We start from the raw sequence: 13399 nt of genomic DNA, 5'->3' as shown, positions 1-13399 counted from the left end.
TTCCTGAGCATTTCTTTTCAACTATAACACTGCCTCGTCTCGTCTCGCCTTACAACTGTTCAATGACATATTAGGTTGATCAACATAACATATCCTGGCATCTTATCACATTATCATGTTAGGAGCCATTATGCCAAACATCTCTCTATTAATCGTAGGATAGGTAATGAGTGTAGCTGAGCCCCGGGTTACGCGAGGATAGTGCGTATCTCATCCTATTACTAACTCCTTGCCGTGTATTATTACATCATAATACTGACCTACTAAGGTCTTACTTGGTATGTGCCACCATCATAGTCGTTCTGTTGTTGATGATAGTTTAAGATAGTAATAATGATTAGGATGGGGGTAGGTACGAACATCTGGGGAAAAGAATAGCTAATAGTTTATAAAATTTACATTGTGATGTTATAATGTGGTGTGGAGTGGCAGTGTAGAATGTCATAATATTTCACTTTGTTATGCGGTATTATGTTGTATTATGTCCTCGTGTTCTATTTTTTTTTTTTTTTTTCTTTTTTTTTCCCCCAGTTTCTTATTGTAGAATAAGGTAAAGTCAAGTAGTGGGAGCTTTGATATGTTTCAGGTTATATCGTATTGTGTGTCCCTGTATTGGAATTAATTTATCTTTACGTGGTCAAGTCCCATCCCTTGGGGTGATAATGGGGGCTAAACGGTTCTAATGTCGGCGCTGGTCGAGTGTGGTGTGTATTAGGAAAGTTTCACATACTTTGTTGTTTACTACCATGAGATACTTTGTAGTGTGTGGAATATAAGGTAAGTTCCATGATAGTTAATTAGTGTTTATTTTTTGTTATCCGTTTAATGCCCTTGTTATAGGGTTATAGGGTCGGGACCGGGCCCTTATTCAACATACAGTGAGTTGGTGGGGTCTGATCCCTGTTCTAGTAATCATCATCTGTTGTGTACTGAGGGCAAATAACGATTTACTGGTAGTTTCCATTATAGGGCCTCGGCTCTAGTCATAAAGAGCATAGATTTTTCATGTATCTGGTTTTAACATTGATACTAGCAGTCTTAGACAATTACAATAGTAATACACATATGATCTGGAAAGGTACTCATCCTTCCGCGGAGTCTATAGTTGTTATTTTCGACTCTCTGGCGATAGTCCCATAAGTCGTCTTGTCACGTTACCTTCTCAAGAAGACCCAGTTGTAGGCTTTAAAGGGGAGCAGGATTTGTCTCTTTCCGATAATTGGGTGTGGGTTACTACTGCGTGTAAAATCTGACCCCTGTCATCATATGATCTAGTTAGTCTCTCCATGTCTCTACCTCTATGACTGGCTCCGGTGTCGTGTAGAGCCGTCTTCACCTTTTCTATTCCCGAGTGGGGGGTTTCGGCCCTATCACTGCCTCCTACAATGTCATGCTCACTGTCTGTGTTGTAAGAGTCCATAGGCTGGGATTGGAAAGAGTCAAGGAAGAGTCTCAATTCGTCGGGGTAATAAAAGTCCTTGGATACTCCATTTTTTGTAACCCACATTCTTGCAGGGTCAAAGAGACCGTATTTCATCTCTAGTTTGCGAAGCCGGGGTCGTAGGGCTAGGAAAGCCTTTCTACGTTCGTTGGTTTCCTTGGAGTAATCGGCGGTTATTCGGATCTCGTGCTGGTCTATTCGGAAAGGGCCGTGGTTGCGTGCTACTTGGAGTATTTGTCGGGTTTGATTATGCCGCAGCAAGCATGCGATGATTGGGCGGGGCCTTGAGGAGTTGTCAGAGCGTTTTGGGCCTATCCTGTGTGCCCGTTGGAATTCTAGCGGCGGGTCAAAGTCCAATGAAATCATTTTTGGAAGAGTGGAGGTCAGAAAAGTCTGCATATCCGAGCCTTCTTCGTTTTCCGGGATCCCAAGTATGCGGATATTGTCTCTCCGGCTCCTGTCCTCCATGTCCGTTAGTTTGCTCCTGAGGTAGATGAAGTCTTGTTCTCGCACCTGAGACGTGTTGATCTGCGTCTCTAGTGATCCCATGCGTTGTTCTAGCCCTGTCACTCTAGATTGAAAGCCGGCAATGTCAGATCGCATGGATTTGGTTTCTAGTGTCAATGAAGTTATAGAGGCGTCCATCCCCTCTATGCGGCGGCTGACGGTGGTGATCTCTTGTAGTATCCTGTCCATAGTCGTGGATTGATCTTTATCAGGCATCGTGGTGGACTCGTTTAAAGGTGGCGATGTTTGAGGGTTTATCTTCGTGGGGGTTAGGCGTTTGTGTTGTAGCGCTTCTGAGAATAATAGTTGTCGTGCAGGCTTGCTGACAGGTTTATGGTTCGGTTTGTTGCCGGGCATCGCCTCAATTGTCTACAGAGTCTGACCAAGTGGGGCCCGAGATTCCCTCCGTAGATTCCGATAAGGATATAGATGTTCGGTGGCTTACACTGGTGTCAGTCCACTCCCTTCTACTGTATCTCTGTTCTCTTGGCTCCCTCTGGCTCTCCTCATCTCCGGTGCCCCTCCAGTCGCTCACCCCTCTCGTCCCCTCGCCTCCACGTGCCTCCCGTCGTGCCCCTCTGCCCTCCTCAGTATTAGTTGTCTGGAGGGGGGGGAGAAAGTTTATTATCTCAGCGGGAGGGTTTTTGTTGTCCCTCTGTGATGGAAAAGAGGGGAGAAGTCGTGCCTCTGCCTCCGGCGATGCCGTTCTTATTTTGAAGAGATTCGATCCTACCTCTCTTTGGGTTTCTCTCCCGGCTGTCGAAGGGGCCGCACCCCTTTGCTGCGTCTTCCCGTTTCCCTCTGTGGGGGTGGGGGGACATCCACGGGTGTTTGTTGGCGTTGTAGGGAGATGGATGCGGGTCGTCACGGCTCCCGCAGTCCCTGCGGTCTGTTCAGCTTGCTCCTTGCCGCTACGGGCACGCCGTCCCCGGTCTTCCGAAGACGCGACTCCGCCCCTTTTTCCAGGCCTTATCGGCCTGGGGCGAGTCGCGAGTTTCCTGCCTTGCGTCCCGCTCCTACGGGGTCCCCGGACATGGTTCCGTGTCGCCGCTGTTGTAGGGGTGGAGGGGCACCGAACCCGGTGTGTTGTCCGGCTGTCTTCTCGCCCCCGTCGCCACTCCGGGACCGCCTCGGCGCGGAGCTCTCGCTCTAAGAGCCCATCTTGTTTTGTGGCCCGGCCACGCCCCTGCGAGCCCTTTTCTAACTAATAAAGTGTCTCGCAAGAGATAGGCATGCGCAATCGCATGCTCAAACCTAAAAAAAAAGTGTATGGTACTGTAAAGTGAATTAACCATGGCTCCACCAGCTTACTATGCGCGATGTTCCTGATGATGTCACTTGTCCCGGCAACATGGGATATGTATTTCTGTGGCTGCCAACACCACGCAGAGAACGGTTGTTTTGGATCCTCGAGTGGCTGCTTTCAAACGCACCATTTCCTCTGCTCACTGATAATATTCAGAGGACACGCTCACTTGCCAAAATATAACTTGCATCGCTTGTGCAAAGCACGAATGTAACAATTTATCAGGTTAACACCTATCAGTGCATTATCTGCTTGAAGACCATCTTAATTTGTAATACCAAGAGCTCTCCAACTACATTATCAATCATATCCTATTACAACACCGTTCCTGAGCTTTCAGTAGTGACTTTCACCTCCATTTCAGAGTGTTCCACTTAATTTTGATTTGGCCTCTATGGGTTGCTTCCTTATTGTTCCTTATTTAGTGTCCCTGGTTATGGTAATTTAACAGTCTACTGTGGCACAGGCATTTACTTACAGGGAAAGCCTCAAACAAATGTAAAAATTTGAAACCATCTCTGATAATGAAAGCTTTAAAACTGTAAATCATCATTAAATGTTTTAGTGTTTAAAAACGGTGAAAGCATTGGATGTGTATGTTCAGAGCAAAATTCTATTGACATTCTTTTAACCTATAGACATTTTAGTGCTCGGCGGGCCCATGCACAGAAGGTGGCCAGAAAGGAAAGTTCTTAGAGGCACACACTGATGGGTCAGCATTGGAGTGCATGCAGTATTGTATTGCCATGTATTCTACGCTTTCGGGCCTCTTCTAAGTACCTAAGTTCTTTCCGAATCGACATGCAAATAGCTACTCTATCAAACACGATTGGAAGAATGTTGGGCGAGATGTATAAAATAAGTGGCCATGTATGGGAACTTGACTTTCGGATGAGTGCGCAGTTCGGGCTGGACTGTTCCTATGGCGAGCAGGGTCAAGACTGTTCTGAATTTGGCTTGGTCCAAACTGGGATTGGGTCGTGAGTAAAATAATGATGGATTAAACGTAGATCTGTGACTGGGGGTGAATGTTTGCATTGTTCAACAATTCGTCATCATCTGCTCTTTTTGCTTTTGTTGCCCTAAGTGGGAAAGGTATGCCCAGGCGTGAGTCCCGTCCTCACTGTGCCTCTCGATTCAAGCTAGCCTGGCTGATGAAGGGTGACACACTGAAACCGGTCCCAGGATACTTGTTTCTGGTCCAAGGATGACCGGACCTGGCAGTTCAGGATGAACTGAACCCATCTGGAGGAGGGTCAAGACTGATTTGCATGTGGCTGGCTCCAAACTGGGGTGGCATGGTGAGCAAAAAACTCAATGGATTAAACCCAGATCTGAGACTGGGGATGAATGTTTGCATTGTTCAGCATTCTATCCAAAATAAGTTATTTTCACTTTTGTTCATGTTGCCACAGGCATGTCGCATCACTTTACTGCATGACGAAAGGCTCAAAAGAGTGTGGGAGATGGGACCTCCATCTGTATAAACGGACCATTAATTATTTTCAGTTGATGCCCATTGAGATGTGTGTTTTAGGAAACGGTCAGATCTTTATTTTTTTAATTCTTGGTGATTGCTTATTATCTATTTTTTCATAGGTTGATCAAGAGCTTCCAATTCTGCGAAACACAACTGGATGTTTAGTGTCACACACAACACCACACAATTCACCACCACATAATTCGACTCCACCCAACATTATTACACGCCATTTAATACCTCTCAACACAACATGACTCACTCCACATAATTTCTGTACTCAGTACCACATAGATACAGCTCACTTAAAACCACTCTGTCACATAGCAACAATCCACATATATACACTCCACACCATGCCACATAATTCCAATCAGCAAAATTCCACTCAACGCCACACAGCTTCACGCCACACAATTCAGCTCTATACATTTCCATTCTACAACACAATTACACACACTACATACATCCAATGCACACAACTGAATTCCACATCATGTCACAAAATTCAACAGCACATCACAAACTCATCATACTACTCCACAACACAAAATACTATTCCACATAATTACACTCCATGACACACAATTAGACTCCACATAATTCCAGTACACTCAAAACCACATAAATTACCATCCACAACTAACAATTCCAAGCCAACCTACATAATTCCACACCACATACATCACTTCCATAACACATTGGTAAAGACATTGTCATTTACGTCAATAGCTCTAACCCTTGCAAAAGTGAGCTCTACTGGCTTTGCCAATGCTTGTTTACCTACCAGTCAATTCTCAAATGGAGGGGAAGTTGGGCATTGAGGGTGATCCGTTAAAGTAAAATGAGAATGAAGATTTTTGGAAAGTCATAAAGGTTTGAAAAGTGGATGGTCCATTTAGGTTTTAAAGGGGAAATTTGTTTGTGAGGAGTATGAATATGAAAAGAGGACAACACCCTTCAGAAAGGGGTTGGAGTTGAGGTACGAATGACCCTAGATTTAACATCCTATCTGACCTATGCAGACAATGGAATGGAAACATACGTGATGGGTGTCTTAATGCAGACTGGCCGCCACGTGCACCAAAATCCATAGGATATGGGTCCCGTACAGTTAATCTCAAGCGCAAGCGAGAATGAGATGATAGAGGATATGATTAACCAACGGAGATGAATATCCATCCCTACCTGTATGGAAACACAAATCAACACGCACAAGTCAAAATGTATTGTAATCTGTATAGTTCACATTGATTGACTGCGATGAGGCAGGGCTGGGGATGAAGTGCAAATCTTTCATACCTCTGACAAATAATGCCACCACTCATTCTGTGGCTCTGTAGTCAGTGACTCAGTGTATCCTCCTTCCACAAAACGTTAGGAATGCATGAAGAGTGCCAGCCTGTTCCAGTTTTTGCCCTAGGAAGCATTGCCAATGAAGGTGACAGTTCAGCAGAGACCTGGTTTCCTCTCTGAATTCGAGAATTTCTAGGCAATCCCTTGCCGTCACACTACGTGGTTAACTACGTGACCTTTCTGACATTTACCATCATGGTGTACACTAAATGGGTATTCTAACATTCTACCCAAGATGTCTGTCCATCTCAAGTACCACTTCGCCCATCCTACCGCAGAAGGCTGAGCACTTTCAGGGACTGATGCAGTCATTGTTTTTGGGTCGCAGCGACTCATCTGAGGGGGACCAGACAGAGGGCCCTTTGGTCGTAGGATGACAACATGGATTCAGGAGCACAGTGCAGGGTATTGAGATGCATACAGAGGAGGTGATGGTTTCAACACTGATGGTCTATTGCTCAACTGATGTGCATAGGCTTCTTCTTGGTGCACATGAATCTTTCAACTTACTCAGTTGGGATAATTTTTCCTTTGACAAAATGCATATTCACCAGGTATAGTAAGAATTTAGACTCTTGAACACTGGACCACTGTCGGTTTTGACTGTGGTTGGCCATGTGTGGACCAGATCTCTTTGAATTTTATGGCCATTAGTGGGTATTGGGTGTACCCGTCAAGGGTCATCATACAGTACCTCCCACCTGAGGTGGACAGACTTCTGTATTTGTGTCAGTCAAGAAAGAAAGATTTACATGTGCTCTCAAGTACGCGGGTTGGTGCTGCTGGAGGCAAGAATTCTCAAAGATATCTTTTACAATCTCAATAATGGTCAAATCTTCTGAAAAACCCATGTGTTACCAGGTGAAAATGCTAGTCTTTTTTTTTTTTTTTTTTTTTTTTAACAGGTCTGCAAATTTCTTGGTTGGGTGGGATGTAGGATGTATGTACATGTAAACAATATTATTCATCCTGCATGCAGTTGTACTTCAAAACAAACAGACTTCCAGTTGTAGTGCCCATCTTTGGTCCTATACAGTAGCTGTGGGGCTGTGCCTTGAAGTACAAGGACGAGTTGTTTCTGACTGATTGATCACCAAACCGTGAACTTACAAAAGCAAATTAAAGTGTCAGCACTCGCATGTGATCACCATTGCCTATCACTTTATCAGCGACTATCAGCAGTATTTGTGGAACAATGAGCTACCATTCCCAGTGTCTCTTCTTCAAGGAAAAAGTCCCTGCAGTGTAGGGATTCCCATTCACCAGACAAGTTTGCCAACCTTTCTTTCTTGCATCCAAACACCGCATCTTGGTGTTGTGCTTAAAAGCATCCTTCATTGCATGGGAGTCTCTTAGATTCTTGTCAGACCGTTCCTACGTAGTTTTGAGACTTTGACGGGTCTCAGAGTGGTTCCATGATCATATCCGAAAACCTCTTGTTTGACCTGTAGGCATTTGTGCTCAATTCTGCATGACGTGTCTCCACATTCAGAAAACAACTACAGGGCTTCCTTCTGAGGACCATGGCATGCTGCTATAGTGGTGGCATACTTTACTATACAGAGGTAATGCAGTTACAGGAGTTCCAATTTCGATCAGGACCTTTGGACTTGGGTTGCAATTGTGGTTTTTTGCTCCCATCTACAAATGATGAGGAAGAGATCTTCCTCTTATGTTTCATTAATATGTGGCATGCAAGTAGGCTGTCATGACCATTCCCAACTAATTACGTTTGTAGTACAGCCTCTCGGGTGGAATTCTGGCACCCACTGATCATGTTAAATCCAGCAAAAGGTTTGAGAGATTTGATCTGTACAGGGCAGGACACAAGGTTTTGTAGGATGATCCGTTCAAAAGATTTAGGTATTTAGTGTTTAAAACAAGCTCAATTACCACTACAGCTTTTTATATAGCTGTCATCACTAGGGGTGGGCAGAATGTTACGTTCTGCAGAATTTTGGTCACTTCATGTTACTCTTTATTGCGGAGTGCCAACCAAATTCCAACAATTGCCGAATGGCAGAATTTTTATTCAGCAAGGTACAAGAAAATGAAAGCTGGCGAGCGAGATTTGGCAACCATTAGTGCAACTTTCGAACACGGGCGGTCACTGAAGATTGCATAGATTTGCTGCCGCTCGAGCAGGAGCAAAATCAGCTTGAAGGGCTGCACGCTCTTGTGAAACACATGGTGCCGTTCGCGCAGTTTCATCGTTGCTCGCGCCATATTGCAACACAAACTGCATACTCTGTGCATGTTGACAGAACTCCATGGAATCTCGCTGAGTTTTTATGTATCTCTGTGGAATTCCACAGAGTGATACTCCGCCGGCTCCAACAAACCCTAGTGGCCACCAGTGACTTCTTGATGCAGTTTTCCATCGACTTGACACCTGAAGGAAATTGTGAGGTTCAATTAAGAAACATCACACTGCTGGTCTGCAGAGGACAGCGCCACTCACACAGTGAGCCAGATCCAGTACGTGGCATGCAGGGACTGCACTTGCCCATGCCAGAAAGACACAAATGTTTAACAGAAAGCTCTTCGTGTGGATTCAGTGTTCTTGCTGCCAGTGCTCAGTCATGACTCCTGATTGGACAACCCAGACGAGTCAGAGAATGTAACGGAACTGCATGCGCTGCAACTGAATGAACTCTTGCTTATGGGTGATTGCAGTGCAGACCTTACATGAGCTTGTGAAAGCCCCGTTTACTGGTCCGGCATAGCGGATCCTAGTCATGGGGGCGGCATATGACGGACATGAATATGAAACATGTGACGTCATGTGTATGAATAGGATAATACCCAATATGCCTCGGGCAGCACCGTGCACATATTCAGGGCTTCCTGTTAAATCAGGAAAGCTCAGAATTGTGTAGTGAGTTGATTTTAGATGGGTATGATTACTACCTTCCACCATCAAATTATCAACTGTCGTCGACTAAGGGCAAAAGTGCCTCTCAAAACAGAAGGTTAGAAGAATACAAAACATGCTTTTGTAGTCAGGTCTCCACATCCCAGAATTATTGCAACAGTTGGCAGTTAAGGCAGGCAACCTTCTACAATAAAAACAGATCGTTTTTTGAATGAAATGACACAAACAATGATAGTGTCAAAATATTTAACAAAATGAACATTTTAACATTTAACAGTTACACCATTTGTAATATAACTGTCATAATTAATTCGGTAATTTCATATTACTGAAATTTTATTTCAATGTAAAGATACCTCTGGAAAGAAGATGCTGTAGAGGAGGTCTTTAATAAAAGGTTCACTCGAGAAGATGGAGTAGATTTTGGTCCCTCCGATAGCTGCACATCCACACTAAAAGAAGAAAAAAAAAAAAAAAAGAAGAAAGAAAAAACACCCACGTCATCCTGTGGAACGGAACAATTGCTGTTGATCTGATGACTCCACCAGACTTGAACACAGCAATTACCCAGACTGTATATGCCTTATGTGTAGCACATCGACACAACTATACTCAGTACTATTGCATGCATTTATTTGTACAGATCACCCAAGCGGTAGCATGCCACCTTAATACAAAAAAAAAAATATATATATCCACTGCTGGGCACAGTAATATGTTTTGTAGTTCAGGTTTGCTCATTACCGCTTAGTTTAAGCATGCTACTGCCAGTGAGCCACTTATAGGGTCCTAAAACGTATATTTAAATTACGGAGTGAACAATACTGCTCTTCGTTATATCCCTCTTCCCATAATAGTCTAGTTTAGCTTGTAAACTGGGCGCCAATTGACCAGTCGCCTCAAAGTTATGCAGACTTAGGGTCTCTCTATGGTTCGTAGGTTGATGTTTTCGTAGATTTCTCTGCGAGTGGAGACGATGGAGAAAAAGTATTTCTGATCATCTTTGACAAGTGCGAGGTCATGAACAGTACACCTATGCAAGGAACAACTCAAAATAACTGACAGGTTGTAATGTTTTTATGTGCAATGGCACCCCGACAAGTAAGAAGTGCGCCCTTAAGCAGAAGGTAGCTGGATCCTGCATTGGCCGAAACGGGCTTTACTTTGCCCACTACCATGAGCAGGTATTATCATGCCGTGTGCAAAAATCGCCATTGACTGATGGACAGAGTAAACACAAGCCCATATTATTTCCATGTCCACCTTCAGTCCACAGAGGTTGCACAGAAGATGACAACCTCCATCTGGACCCCTGATGAACGATATCCCAACAAGGACAGTTGACCATGCCTAATGGGATTGGTGCTTAGTGATTCCACTTCCGGTGGCCTCATTGGGACTGGACTCAAAGTGTATTTAGTAGCATGGACTCGAGATTTCAAACAACAATCCTAACACAGGGATCCACTCAAGTAGCTTAGCATGATGTGAATGACAAAAATATAAGCACCTTTTATATATATATATATATATAAAAAAAAATAAAAAAAAACACACACACACATACACAAACACACACACACATACATCCAGAAGAGGCGCTAATCAAATCTGAAAAATAAAAAATAAACACAAAGGCTCAAACTAAGATTTAAATAAGGTAGAGAATGGGCCTTGATGCTAAGAGAGAGCCATTTCTATGTGTGATGAAACACAAATTATACTAGGAGACTAATGAAAAGATCTGCAACACACGCTTAAGAGATAGTGTGGATGTGCTCAGATTTCTTGGCCGGGCCAACCGTGGCCAGGTGCAAAGATGAAACGTCAGGCAGAGAGGGCTCCATCTGTGAATCAACCTTTGGCTGGTACGTGGACAACATATGGGGAAGTAACCCCATTGTGCATCCCTCATTCACAGGTACAAATAGTGAAGCAAAGGCATGAACGTCGGCAGGCCAAACCCCCAAACTCTGGTGAAGATTAGATGTGGTTTGATGAGGTTTCCACAGAAGGGCCCCAAACAATGAAAGAAATATTGCTGCAGGAAATTGTACTGCCAAGGAGAGGGAGGGATGAAAGAGCGATGACATTCGTGTCATTTACTGCGACCACGATTCCACAAAGCCCAACTCTGCTCCCAATAGGTAAACTGGTTTCTGTGAGGAACACCCGACTTACCCTCCGCACCTTAGCTCACAGAGGTACATATGCAGCAATTGACAAATATAAAATTACTGCAGAAGAGAACACGGACAACTAGGTTCCTTGAAAAGATAGGATATAAAATACCACACAAATTACCACAAAAACAAAGACATTTGATCACAGTTTGAAAATATTTAGTTTATTGGCCAAGGGTGACTGAACCTTGAGTCAGCCTTGCCAGGACTCTAACTGACGAACTACAGATCACTGATTATCTCAGCAGGGAGTGGTTAACATGCTTAGCCAACTTCATGACTTGGCATCTGTGCTTAAGAGTGGGTGGAGTATAAAGAGAATGTCCTGAAGCAGGTGCTACAAGTCATGCTCTAAGGCCATGGCCAAAAACTGCATGGCCCTGTCCTCCATTCCTTTATTTCAAAAGATTTTCTACCCCTCCAGATGTTCCTTGGTCGTTCTGCTTTAAATATTTTTCAGGGTTAGATCTGTGGCCCTTATAATGGCTGACTGGCAGAATTATTTGACTGTAACACCTGTGCTTCATGCCTTCTAAGCTCAGAGGTCTCCACCTGTTTGATTAATGGTCTACCCCGGTCCTAAGGGGTGTGGGTGGGGTCCCGGGCACTGATGGGGCGAAGGGCCTTAACCTCCCCCTCCTGGGCACGCCTCCATCTGAAGACCGCCTCTGTACACCCACCTACCCCTACTGATTATTTCCACATTCATTGACACTGCGAAATCAGAGGACCCTCTCCCCTTTCTCCAGTTTGGTTCTAGTTTTCTCCTTTATCCCTACTTATGGTTGGACCAGACGGCCCTCTTATCTCCTGGTCCGGACACAGTGGTGAGGGACTCATCCAGCAAGTCACCCCTCTGCTCCACATCCAGGGTGGGGAGAAGGAGGTGGATTGTGGATAGTCATTTCCACACGGCCCTGACCCTGGTGATCACATACTAACCAGCACCTACCCCAGGTCTTCTCCCTGTGCTTCTGCCTATATGATTAACAATGTCTCCTCTCAACCAGCTGTGCCTTCCACCAAGTGAGCCATCCCAGCCACCCTCTGCTAGGATTTTTACCCTCATGTGGGAAAGAGCTTGGTGTTTATGTGAACGTAAGATATGTGGATATACGCTTTGAGATCACTGTTGTATCTGTTCATAAGTTATAATAAACAGATTCTGAGTAAATAAATAAATAAGGTTGGAGTAGGCCAAATGTGTCTGTGCTCCTCACCTTTCTTAAGATTACCACCACATCTGACTTAAAAGTAAGAATCCTGTTTGGGTCTGAAGGACACCTGGGGCTCTAAAAACTAGTCAGACGAAGGACCCCCCCCCCCCCCCCCCAAAAAACGAAAAAAAGGAAAAAACACACACACACACCACCACACACATACAGAAATACAAATACTGTGAACTTGTGTCCATAACAGATAATCAACATGACAATCCTAGCATCACTTATACAAATCTTCCATCTACTCTTACACATATAATCCAGTTGCCTTGTTTGCATCTCACTCTCTACAAAGGAAGGCTCCTAAAACAGAAATAACCCACACCTTACGCTTCTCAATGACTGCTATGCCACAAACATTGCCAAGACATTGTTTACTTCAGGCTCAATTTGCCTAACCAAATGTCATTGCGTCTCCTCCATGCAAAACAAACACTGTAGTATTTGGAATTCTGGCCCTTAAATTTGAGGAGTTTAACCTTCTGGCTAAAAGTTACTGTTAACAATAAAGTGCTGCATTAGTTGTTTGAAGGCATCTGTGAAGCTTGTTGAATTGCCCATGCTAAGCCGTAGAGAGGATGCTGCTTGAGCAGAAAGACTGAAGCAGCAGTTTCCTATTATGTTCCTAATTTTTATTTAGGAATTTATTTTTTAAATCATGTGATTTGTGAGCAAATGTACAATGGAATTATTTTCTACATACACCTCAAGAGTGAGGAGCGATGGTACAATTTGCCAGAAACCAAGGTTTTCAAAAGGTGGCCTTTAAAAAGTTGGCCATGTGCTGTCTTGAAAGGCAGGACACTGATTAAACAATGGTTTATGCAACAAGTGCTCAGTTCATATGCTTAACTGTTTAAGCTATGGTGCTGGAGCAGTCACCATACACCGTGTCTGCCCTCCCACAACATTCATTTGTCCTGCCACCCTCACCACCACTACCTACACACGTGACGATCCATTATAAGGCATTTCACCTTTGGCGGTATCTACTAAACAATAACCGACCACAATGCAAATACTACTGC

The 13399-nt window shown here is 44.1% G+C and overlaps 1 protein-coding gene across 2 annotated transcripts in view; it reads right to left on the bottom strand.

Annotated features, from left to right (window-relative positions):
- The window catches only part of LOC138246464 (FXYD domain-containing ion transport regulator 3-like), a 76001-nt gene that overhangs the window by 51922 nt on the left and 10680 nt on the right, over nucleotides 1-13399 (bottom strand). The window contains exon 2 of one of the 2 annotated variants that reach the window (XM_069201100.1): nucleotides 9322-9417. The exons of the other annotated variant lie outside the window; for it this stretch is intronic. The gene's annotated coding sequence lies outside the window, so the exon portion shown is untranslated. The remainder of the gene's footprint in view (nucleotides 1-9321; nucleotides 9418-13399) is intronic. 2 annotated transcript variants of the gene reach the window in all.

Source organism: Pleurodeles waltl, chromosome 7 (assembly GCF_031143425.1).
Source record: "Pleurodeles waltl isolate 20211129_DDA chromosome 7, aPleWal1.hap1.20221129, whole genome shotgun sequence".
In the NCBI taxonomy this organism is placed as follows: domain Eukaryota; kingdom Metazoa; phylum Chordata; class Amphibia; order Caudata; family Salamandridae; genus Pleurodeles; species Pleurodeles waltl.
The sequence above is the reverse complement of the archived record's forward strand: the minus strand, read 5'-3'. Positions and strand labels throughout refer to the sequence as shown.